The sequence below is a fragment of the Rattus norvegicus genome, chromosome 15 (assembly GCF_036323735.1).
Source record: "Rattus norvegicus strain BN/NHsdMcwi chromosome 15, GRCr8, whole genome shotgun sequence".
NCBI classification, from domain to species: Eukaryota; Metazoa; Chordata; class Mammalia; order Rodentia; family Muridae; genus Rattus; species Rattus norvegicus.
The window spans coordinates 75871933-75884092 of record NC_086033.1 but is presented as its reverse complement, the minus strand read 5'-3'; the positions used below and the strand labels follow the sequence as shown (position 1 = coordinate 75884092).

The following is a 12160-nucleotide window of genomic DNA, read 5'->3' as shown; positions in this document are numbered from 1 at the left end:
AATATCCTAGTAAGAGCACCAATGGAAGGGGTAGCTCTGGGTCCTGCTAAGACTGAACCCCCAGTGAACTAGACTGTTGGGGGGAGGGGGACAATGGGGGGAGGGTGGGGAGGGGAACACAGATAAGAAGGGGAGGGGGGAGGGGGATGTTTGCCCGGAAACTGGGAAAGGGAATAACACTCGAAATGTATATAAGAAATACTCAAGTTAATAATAAAATAAAAAAAAACATTACACACATTTTTTTAATTAAAGTATAAATGATTGTGGCTATTGGAATGCCTCAGATGGTTCCTAAATGATTCAGAAAAATTCAGTGAATATAATGTTTAATTGTATGCATGACCTATGATCATATTGATTTACATATAGAGTGTAATCCAATTTTTATTGTTCAAAATTTTGTATGTAATCCCTTTATACATCCATGTTACCTACCCATTATCTCCTCATGTGATAAATATGTATAACAGTCAGTGTAAATAAATGAAACACCTATCAAAATCCATCATCCTTCCTACCTTTAATATGTAGTTTTTAGGAAGTAATTACTACATCCTGGGGTTGTTATATGTGTCTGCTTCACTCGTTTTATCTGAGATTACCCAAACAAAAGACACTTAAGTATATTGAAATTGAGATCGAAATGTGAAAGTCTAATTACCACTCTTTATTAACTTTTCATTAGGGAAATGTTTATTTGATTAGCACTGGATTTAATATTATATTATTTGATTAGCACTGAGTTTAATCTTATAGGTGAGAACATGCACGAACAACACAATGTAGTCAAAATGAGTTGAAGTGGGATGGTCCTGAGTAGCAGACATCGTTAAGCTGAGTCCTCCATGCTTTGCTATTAAAGTGCGTAGGGTGATACGGCTCATATCACTCAATAAGAAAATGATTATGGAGCATATAACAAAACTTATTAACTGATACACACCTACTGATGAGCGGACCTTACTGTGAATATTCACCTGGATGTTTGAAAAACATTCATTTCGCCACACATAGCTTTGTTTAATATGCATGAAGGCACTGTTCTAAATTTTCTCGATTAATTTATAAAATATATCAAGATCTTGAACAATAACAAACGTTCGCCACTTGTCAATTAAGTTTTAATGAAGATAGAATCCTTAGTACATACTTTGTGAATTTTGAGGTTACTTGGATTGTAAAATGATGAAAAATATAAAAGACATTAATTTGAAATTGTAAACATAAAACTTGAAAAAAACAGCAAAGGCACAAAATTAAACCAATTATTAACATGTATTCCTTTAATTAACATTTGGCAAGCTTCTATTACAAGAAAGCCTGACATAATTTAGCTGATGAAAATTCTAATTGACATTTAACAATTATGCTGATTAAAATATAGGTTGTTCTCTCTACCATTTCAAGACAATTACCTGCTTAAACATCCCTTTTATTTCGCAGATTAATAACAAAATGGTATTTTAACATTCTTCTGGACCCAAGATTGTGGTTTATATTTTTTGCATTGCATAGGATTTAGAAATTTGGAATGTACTTCCTTGCAGTCAACTAATTCCCTTCCTGGGGACTTTGGGTCATGTTTTCCTGGTGTGCCAGTCTAAGTCCTCAAGGTAATTACATCATACTTGGAACCATGGTACCTCTTACAGAACAGTAAGGTACCAGTTTGAAAGCAACCACTTAGTTTAAATTGTATTCACCATTTCTTAGTCTCTGTAAACATTTTTATTGTGGTGTGCTGTGTTTTGAATTTTAATTTTCTAACCACCCTCATAATCCACTTTCTGGCCATTACTTTCTTCTCCAAGCCTATGTTCCTGAGTGATGAAGTCTAACAGCAAGAGAATTCTGAGATAAGGAAGAAACAGTCTGGGAATTTGTGTATTATACTAACTCTGAATACTCAGTAATTCTTTTGTTCAAACTGGTCTCTTTTCTTTCTTCTTGAGTTTTCAAAGACTGATTGGAAAATTTATGCTTCCTCTCACTGTTCTTACTCAATTCCTATAAAATCTTATTTTTTTTTTGCTACTACATATATGCATGTAATTTTCGACAAATGATAAAATTGGGTTTACTTGTTAGGGTTATCTCAATTTTAAGCAGTAAAATCCTGACACAGAAACAGATTAAACAAATGGATCAAAATGCAAAAACAGCAAAATGATTAGTAAGTCTGTGGCAATGATTAAAATGCCAGGGCTGTAATCACATGTATCACAGAGTAGGGTGAGAGCCATTATTTGGAAGCATCCTGTTATACTAGCTACCTCCAGTCTCACAGATGTGACTAAATCCTAGAAGTGGTTTAAAGCAACCAGACTGGAAACACTTTGAATTATCAGGAGCACTAAGCAATGTTTGCTCCATGAAAACTACGTAAGCCAGACTATTCAAAGATTTCGTGTAGCTGGATTCATTCAAATGGAAATTTTTGATAATTAATACTATGTATTTTACTACAATCTTATAACAAATAACCAGAAAGTACATGTCTTAATAAACCCACTTGGGGTTGAATGTAAAGGGAACACTGAGCAGAAGAAAAATTTATGGAATAAAAAGAAAATCTCCAAAGCCACAAATAATAAAGACTCTTATCATTTAAAACATCTTCCTAGAAACTATTCATAAATTCTAGGCTAACTATAATTATTCTGGGAGTAGTAAATCCAAGCCTTGTTTGAAGTCTGATGACTGAAGGTATAGACCGTCCCTTCTATTTGCCTTCTTCCAGTTGTCTATGAAAATATGTCAGCAGCAATGATAAAATAGAAACCCCAGGAAACCCAAGTCATTAAAACATAATCATCTATGTTGCTGCAAAGCTTTGTGTTTAAATCCTCTTCCCATTTTGCCAATCATGTTGTAGTAATCATTAAATGTGTCTGCAGGTGTCCTGGTTTTACAATATGAAGCTTTGGAAAATAGGCCTTCAGATTTACTTTGATTTTGATAAAGATTGTCTTTAAATAGATATATTGTTAACCAAGTGGGCAGTGGTCCTATGCAACATACAGTACAAAACTGCTATTTGCTTACAGAAATGTAACAGCAGCCTTGAATTAAGTTACTAAATGTTTCCTCTGTGGCTTTATAGACAGATCAGCATACATTTCAATTTTGAATAGCCAGTGGTGCACAGTGCCAAAAAGGCTTTAGTCTAAATTGTGTCACTAGGTGGCTTTGCATTTCAATACATTCGTTGAATCTGTTTTTGGGTCAGTATCCTCCAGCTTAAAACTGAGATAATATTAATACTTATTTCAAGTAGTTATTGTGTTAATTAAAGAAGAAACTATAGAGAAAACAATGTAGAATTATTTCTCAGCGATGAGGATCTAAATTCACTATAATTTTCATATAATGAATCAAGCAAATATTCAAATTATACTTTGAATGGAATATACTAGAGAATTTTGTAAGGTCTTGCACACAACAAATTGCCAGGCAGTGAAAATTCACCAAAGCCTGCATATATGACTGTTATCAAATTTCTTGAGATCATGCCATTTCCAAAATGTACACAAAATTCAGCTTAACTAAAATAGAGTGTAGGGAAACAATATTGGGTGGGGTTGGTGAATACAGATGCTGTAAATATAGTACTCATGTGTGTCATTATTAGAGAAAAGAGAGAACCATAACTTTTTAAACAAATGGACAGGTCTGTATATGATACCTCCTCACTAAACTGCAATTGGACACATTTATTTGTAAATGAATTAATGAGGAAAGTCATGTCCTTGTGACTTGAACATTTACAGTTCCCATATTCCTTTAAATGTAGAAGAAGTTCTTTTCTATCCTTCTAGCAACAGACTTGAGTTGTGGCTGCTGCGAGCTGGTCTGCTTGGCAGTAAAGCTGTGTGCATTGCAGACCAAGGTGGGTGTATGCCTCCTTTCAATTCAATTCACTTTGCAACCACCCATGGCTCTGCTACATGTTAACGATAAAAATAAATACAAAGGTTATTGGGGCTTCCCGATGGTCTGAGATTTGTCACCCTAGCAGTATCCCTCCTTGCTAACAACTGGCACTCTCTCAGTACATATTAACTGGGTGAAAACAAGCAAAGAAACAAACAAACAAAAAGTGAACATGCTATGATATTGCCTCTCTGAAAGGATTAAGAAATAAATGCTTTAAAAATTCATTTCCCATTATCCCTCGCACACCACCCACAGCCAACATTTGCAGCTGTGAGAAAAATGGGAGAGCTACTTCCCCTCATTTTTCGTCTATTCTGATCATAGTTTATAACTACTCCTACCCAATTTACATGTATGAAGCAGTGATAAACAGAGGAGACTGTCTACGTGGGTGGGGCATAGCAAAGAAGGGATTGGAGGGAGGTTCAGTGGAGAGAGTTAAGGGAAGGAAAGCCAGGAGAAAAGTGACATAATCTAGGTTAATTAATAATGTATTATTTAAATTGAAAAAACCCCAAAAGAAAAAAAACTTTGTCTAAAATAATTTAGTAAATGATGAATGAGTATGTATTTGAGAAAGACAATCTATCCACAAGAAGACACGGACTATTTAAGATAGACTTATGGCCTGCAAACTACACTAGTTCAAATATCTTTAGATTACCTCAAAATGCTGAATGAATGATGTACACATTTGCCAACATTTTCATTTTTTTCTTTTCTTTTATTGTATTTTTTTTTTTTTTGGTTCTGTTTTTCGGAGCTGGGGACCGAATCCAGGGCCTTGCGCTTCCTAGGCAAGCGCTCTACCACTGAGCTAAATCCCCAACCCCCTTTTATTGTATTTTTAATTTACATTTCAAATGTTATCCTCTTTTCGGTTTTCACCCCGAAAACCTCCGATCATATCCCTGCCTACCTCTGCTTCTATGAGGGTGCTCCCCAACCCACCCAGCTACTCCCTCCCACCTCGCCTCCCAGCCCTAGCAACCCCACACTGGGGCATCAAGCCTTCACAAGACCAAGGGCCTCTCCACCCATTGATGCCCTCTGCTACATATGCGGCTGGAGCCAGGGGTCTGTCCGTGTGTACCCTTTGGATGGTGGTTAAGTCCCTCAGGTCTTCCTATGGGGTTGCTAATCCCGTTAGCTCCTTCAGTCCTTTCTCTAACTCTTCCACCGTGGTCACACTGGTCAGTCTGATAGTTAACTGCAAGCATCCTCATTTGTATCCTTAAGGCTCTGGTAGAGGCTCTCAGGAGACATTCATATCAGGCTCCTATCAGTGAGCACTTCTTAGCATCAAAATTAGTGATTGGGTTGGGTGGCTGCATATGGAATGGATCCCAAGGTGAGGCTATCTCTGGATAGCCTTTCCTCCAGTCTCTGCTCCACTCATTGTCCCTGTATTTCCTCCCATGAATATTTTATTCCCCCTTCTAAGAAGTATTGACATGTCCACATTTTGCTTTTCCTTCTTCTTGAGCTTCATATGGTCTGTGAATTGTATCTCTCGTATATTCTGAGCCACTTATCATACTATGTGTTCTTTTGTGACTGGATTACCTCACTCGGGATATTTTCTAGTTCCATCCATTTGCCTAAGAATTTCATGAAGTCATTGTTTTTAATTGCTGAGTAGTACTCCATTGTATAATGAACCACATTTTCTGTATTCATTCCTGTGTTGAAGGACATCAGGGTTCTTTCCAGCTTCTGACTATTATAAATAAAACTGCTGTGAACATAGTGGATCATATGTCCTCATAATATGTTGGAGCATATTTTAGGTGTATGACCAGGAACAGTATAGCTGGGTCCTCAGGTAGTACTATGTCAAATTTTCTGAGGAACTTTCAGACTGATTTCCAGAGATTTTGTACCAGTTTGCAATCCCACCAAAAACAGAGGAGTGTTCTTCTTTCTCCACATTCTTGACAGCATCTGCTGTCACCTGAGTTTTTGATCTTAGCCATTCTGACCGGTGGAATCTCAGGGTTGTTTTGATTTGCATTTCCCTAATGACTGAGGATGTTGAACATTTCTTTAGGTGCTTCTTGGTTATTCAATATTACTCAGCTGAGAATTCTTTGTTTAACTCTGTATCCCATTTTTTTTTGGTTCTTTTTTTTTCAGAGCTGGGGACCGAACCCAGGGCCTTGCGCTTCCTAGGTAAGCGCTCTACCACTGAGCTAAATCCCCAGCCCCCCCATTTTTTTAAGAGCTAAACCAAGACACTTTATTAGACAAACTCATTTGAAGTATGCCTAGCATGCAATCAGATACAAACACTTAAAATGCAACATGGTCAGGTTTGCTTAGACACCATCATTTTTAATAGGATTGTTTGATTCTCTGGAGTCTAAGTTCTTGAGTTCTTTGTATATATTAGATAGTAGCCCTCTCTCAGATGTAGGACTGGTAAAGATCTTTTCCCAATCTGTTGGTTGTCATTTTGTCCTAATGATGGTGTCCTTTGCCTTACAGAAGCTTTGCAATTTTATGAGGTCCCATTTGCCTAGTGTTGATCTTAGAGCATAAGCCATTGCTGTTATGTTCAGGACATTTTCCCTTGTGCCCATCTGTCTGAGATTCTTCCCCCTTTCTCTTTTATTAGTTTCAGTGTATCTGGTTTTATGTGGAGGTCCTTGATCCACTTCAACTTGAGCTTTGTACAAGGTGATAAGAAATTTTAATGGGCTCTGCAGAGCTAAGGATGACTTAGATCTTACTTTTCCAAAGCCACCTACTTTAAAAATTGTACTTGACCATAAAAGCTTGTGCTGGTACTACTGATTCCAACTAGTTGACCTCAGTATAAGGAACTTTTAAAATAACCAGGTTTTTATTCCTCTTTCTTTAGCTACAGGCCATTGCTCTGTGCCCTTCTTTCTTATGACATTATGAGTGATGTCCTTCCCTTAATCTCAGGGTTACCTTGAAGATATTTTTAGACCTGGCTCTGATGCCTCTAACAGATCTCATCAGTGTAGACTTTTCAAATTCAGCTTTTTGTATTTTCAGGATTCATTTTCTAACATTTATTTTGGCAAAAAAAATCGCATCACAAAAACAATGGCCTTGTATATAGATTTTTTAACTCTGTGGGTTAAAAAAATTAAAAATCAAATCTCATGAAAAAGGGAAGTGATTTTACTATGCAAATGACTTTGCATGGGGATTTGAGTTTGAAGAGTAACACCTACATTAAATGTGGGCACAGTGGCAGGCAACCTTTAGACTATCATTGCTGAGTTAAGAGGCAGATCAACCGGTCTGTTGGTCAGTCATTCTGGCTAAAGCATCCACCTCCAGGTTCACAGAAGGACACTGTCTATAAAGTAAATTATTAAGGAGGCTGACCTACACCCATGTGCACACACAGAAGAAAATCCAGTCACACAGACAGGAAATGACAGATAAAAGGGGAATTCGGTTATGATAGAAGTTTTTATTATTCACCTTGATATCATTTGCCCAATTTTTCCTTTCTTATATTTATATTGCTGCAGCTTGTAGGAGAATATTACCGAATTGCTTTGCCTGTGCATTCTGTTGTGCACAAATTTATTAATGTTGCTAGCTTTGTTAAGCTTTTCCATCATTTTTGCTTAAGGTTTTTAAAGCGTTTTGTGAGAATGAGTATTTGCATGTGTGGGCACTACTTGCGTATCTGATGCCTGCATCAAAAGAGTGCATCAGCTTCCAGACAACACCAACTGCAGAGGGCTGTTAGCCGCTACATGCTAATGCCAGGAACCAAAACTGAGTCTTTTTGAGAGCAAAGATCGCTCTTAACTGTCAAGCCACCTCTGCAGCAGCATGCTCGCCCTATTTAAGGTACTGTACATACCTATAGTCAAAGAGAGTCTTGCACTGACAGTCCAGTCACCATGAGCATAGTCGGTTTCCATCATGAAAGAAAGACTTCTGCCAAATGCAAACAGGAAACAGATATTCTCTTATTTCAAGTTGCTTTTGCTAGAACTATTAAAATAATGTTAAAATGAAACAAATAGTCTTTTTCCTCTCTGAAACTCACTGTTTCAAACTAAGATACTTTGTAAACCCTGACCATGTGGTCAGTAATGCATTAAATGTTTAGTCATTTGGATATTTATAGATTTTTATTAGTCTGAGCAAGTGAAACCTTTTTTGTTCAGTAATTTTTTTTATTTATTCATTTTACACTCCAATATCAGGCGCCCTCTCTTTCTAGTCCCTCCAGTTCACAGCTCCTCCCACAATTATACATTTCCTTACTCCTCTGAGAAAGATCCCAGCCCTCTGGAATACCACACACACACACACACACACACACACACACACACACACACACACACACACACACGCACACACACACGCTCCCCACATCAAGTCACAGAGGACATCTCTCTCATAGGAGGCAGACCAGATAGAGGAATGGGATACACAGACAGGCAGCACATTCAGGAACAGCTCCTGCTCCAGTTGTTAAGGATCCCTTAAGACCAAGCTGCACATCTACTACATGTGTGCAGGGAGCTTAGATCCAGCCAAAGCTTACTTTTTGGTTGGAGAATCAGTCTCTGGGTGCCCTCAGGCTAGTTGCCTCTGTTGGTCTTCCTGTGGAGTTCCTATCTTCTTAGATCCTTAAATTTCCCAACTCTTCCAGAAGACTCATGAGCTCCATCTAATGTTTGGCTATGAGTCTCTTCATATTTCCATAGGCTGCTGGGTAGAGTTCTCAGAGGATGGTTGTGCTAAGCTAAGCTCCTGTCTGCAAGCATAACATACCATTAATATTATCAGATTTGGTTCTTGCCCATAAGATGGGTCTCAATTTGACCCAGCCATTCCTAGGTCATTCTCTTTTGTTCATCTTCGTCCTGGCACATCTTGTAAATAGGACACACTTTTGGATCCAAGATTTTATGGGTGGGTTGCTGTCATTATTAGTACTCTGGGAGTCCTGCCTGGCTAACTTTTTAAATGTCCCAGTATCTCAGTTTTAAAAGATTAAGAAGTCTTTTCATGTTTGATTTGAATATATGCTCAAATCTTTCATTTAAATGATTGATAAAGCAAGATATAAATTTAAGAATGGAATTAATGAAAAATAAGTAGGAATTACTGTAATGATCCAAACTCATTTGTCCCAGAGTCTCCCTATTCAGTCAAATATTAAAGTAGTTCATTAACATATGTACTATATATAAAGAGCAATCTATACATACAGTGCATATATACCTATAGAAATACATACATATATGCATACAGTAATACATGCTTATATATTTAGATATATGAACATATTTAAATATGCATGTGCATATGCATCATATACATGCGTGGTCGTCAATCGTAGTAGAAGTGGGATATTGAAGAGCGTATTGGTTTTTACTGCCTTGCAGATGAGGTAACTTGCCTTGACTGATAGATTGCATCCCATTACGTCTGAGACTAATAATAAAATGATGACATACTGAAAGTGGCTTTTGTGAGAAAGTTGAAAAGGCTGCTATGAATGAGAAACATTATATTATATTATTTCATATGATATTATGATTATATATTATTATACATTTTATAGTATCCTCAAATTTATTTATTATACATTTTTAAACAATCTCTTTATCAAGATCTACAGAGACACATATTAATTACACTTTTGTTAGTATTTTGAATAGTATCTTTACTTGAGAGAAATTTGCTTCATGGTTTCACATTCATTCACTGAATTACACATTCCATATCTCTTACATTAGGTCTATAGTGCTAAATTAAGTACTTAGGAATCATCTTTATGACTTAATACAGAAACTTGCTTTAAATTTTTTCTCAACAGTTTTCCAAAGACCATTACTCATAACAGCACATAAGTTTCTTTAAAAAAAGGTGTTTTTAAAAATTAAAGAAAGCCAATATACGAATACTTTACATTACAAATTTGTTAAATAATGTTTTAGTACCTCAAAATTTGCAATTTAAATCTGGCATATATTATTTATAAGAATGATCAGTTTTTGAGGAAGTATATTTTTATTTTTATTGGTTATTTTATTTATTTACATTTCAAATGTTATCCTCCTTCCCAGTTTCACCTCCACAAACTCCCTATCCCACCCCTCCCCCTGCCTCTATGAAGGTACTTCCCCAACTGCCCACCTACTCCTGCCTCAGTGCCCTAGCATTCCCCCACCCTAGGTTAACCAGACTCCACAGGACCAAGGAGCTCCCATCCCATTGATGCCAGATAACACAATTCTTTGCTGAAGTCATGCATTCCCCCATGTGTACCCTGGGAGCACTGTGGGGTATGGTTGGTTGATGTTGTTGTTCTTCCTATGGGGTTGCAAATCCCTTCAGCTCCTTCAGTCCTTGCCCTATCTTCTCTATTGGTGTCCCTGTGTGCTCAGTTTAATGGTTGACTGCAGGCATCCACATCTGTATTGGTCAGGCCCTGGCAGAACCACTCTGGAGACCGCTATACCAGGGTCCTCTCAGCAAGCTCTTCTTGGATCAGCAATAGTGTCTGGGTTTGGTCTCTGCAAGTGTGAGGGATCCCTAGGTGGGGCTTTTCCCTGAATTTCCTTTTGACAGGAGAAATTCTGGATTATTATTTTTGAGGTGGGTGGGTGGCCCCATCCCTCCATAGGGGACCATGAGAATCCACTGGACATGGTCTCTACAGGTTCTATCTCCCCTGTGTTGGATATTTCGACTAATGTTCTCTCTATTGGGTCCTGGGAAACTCTTGGATTCCTGGTATCTGGGACTTTCTAGTGACTACCTTCAGTTCCCCCTCTCTCCACTACTAAACACCATCTTTCAAATTCCTGACCTTCTGTACTTCTCCCCAATCTCTTCCAGTATCTAAACCAGTCCCCATTTTCCTTACCCCTCCTCTCTCCCTACCAGATTTCTTTCTCCGTCTACCTCCAGAGATTATTTTCTTCCCCCTTCTGATTGAGACTATTTATTTTTCACTTTTATCAATATGAGACATTCAGAGAAATTTTACAAAGGGCAAGGTCAATGTAACTAAGATGTGATTCAATGCTATAATTTGACTGCTGCCCTGTCCTGTGGAAGCAGCATGTGAATAATTTTATTATCATTTATTATTTAATGTCACACCTTATGAAAAATTAAAAATAGGTTAATGTAATAAAAAAGGAAAGGAATCTTAGAACTCTTCTCTGTAAAAAATTTGTTAGTGAGGATGGAATTCAGATATGAGTTTGCTAGCGGGACAGGCTTTATTTCTGGGTCCTGGCTTGCCTTATAAAGCTATAACCAGCAAACTCTCTGATGTGGAATAGAAGAGGCCTATGTCTAAGTGAACCAGTGAGTTCTCAGTCCCCTGTAAGGAATTTGAATTAAATAAACAGGGAGGGATAAATGCAAGTAATAAAATGAAATGGGGAAATACATCATTTCAATAAGACAAGCAAACAGAGATGTTTCTACTCATTATATCATGAATATGCAGTTGAGAAGCCTTGTAGGTAATAGAGAATCATATAATTAGCATTTAAGTATGTAATCAAAAGTGTTTATCAGCTATATTAAGCAATTATTTCCCATCGGTTCATGACTTTAAATTATTATAACCAAATCACTTTATCTTTATATAGTTTTAGAATTGGCATCTTGAAAGATTTTCAGTATATTTTTAGTGTTTTATTTCTATAGAAAACATTTTGGTCATTTCTTTTTTTTTTTCCGGAGCTGGGGAGCTGGGAACCGAACCCAGGGCCTTGCGCTTCCTAGGCAAGCGCTCTACCACTGAGCTAAATCCCCAACCCCCTATTTTGGTCATTTCTAAAGGCAAGTGTTAAATTTTCTTATGACAAAGGTGTAGCTAATAGTAATGTCTCATTTGTTTTCCTGTGTTACTATGCAATAAAATTATGGCACATAGTATTCATCTTGCCATTTAATCCAGAAAAATCAGACTGTGTCACAGATCTGTGTTACTATAATGTAAAGCTTTACTAATAAGGGGTACCTAAGAATTATTTTAGTTACCTACCTGGCCGGGGAAATACTATGATCACAAAGTTAGTTTTCCCAGGCAATGGTTATCCATTGCACTCTAGATGTGATCACTCTTTAATTTCTGCAAACGTGGGAAACTTGACAGCAAAATTTGTGGTAGGGGAAGACTGTGATCACACTCTCCTCTAAGAAATGAGTGAAAAAAGGCTTACTTTAGATGGATAATTTACATTTATAT

The 12160-nt window shown here is 37.2% G+C and overlaps 1 protein-coding gene and 1 non-coding gene across 15 annotated transcripts in view; both read left to right on the top strand.

Moving 5' to 3' along the window:
* Positions 1 to 12160, top strand: part of Pcdh9 (protocadherin 9) — an 898173-nt gene that overhangs the window by 762552 nt on the left and 123461 nt on the right. The window lies entirely within an intron of this gene.
* On the top strand, positions 11949 to 12110 carry LOC120097302 (U1 spliceosomal RNA). Its single transcript, XR_005494512.1, has one exon. It is a non-coding gene; the product is annotated as a U1 spliceosomal RNA (small nuclear RNA).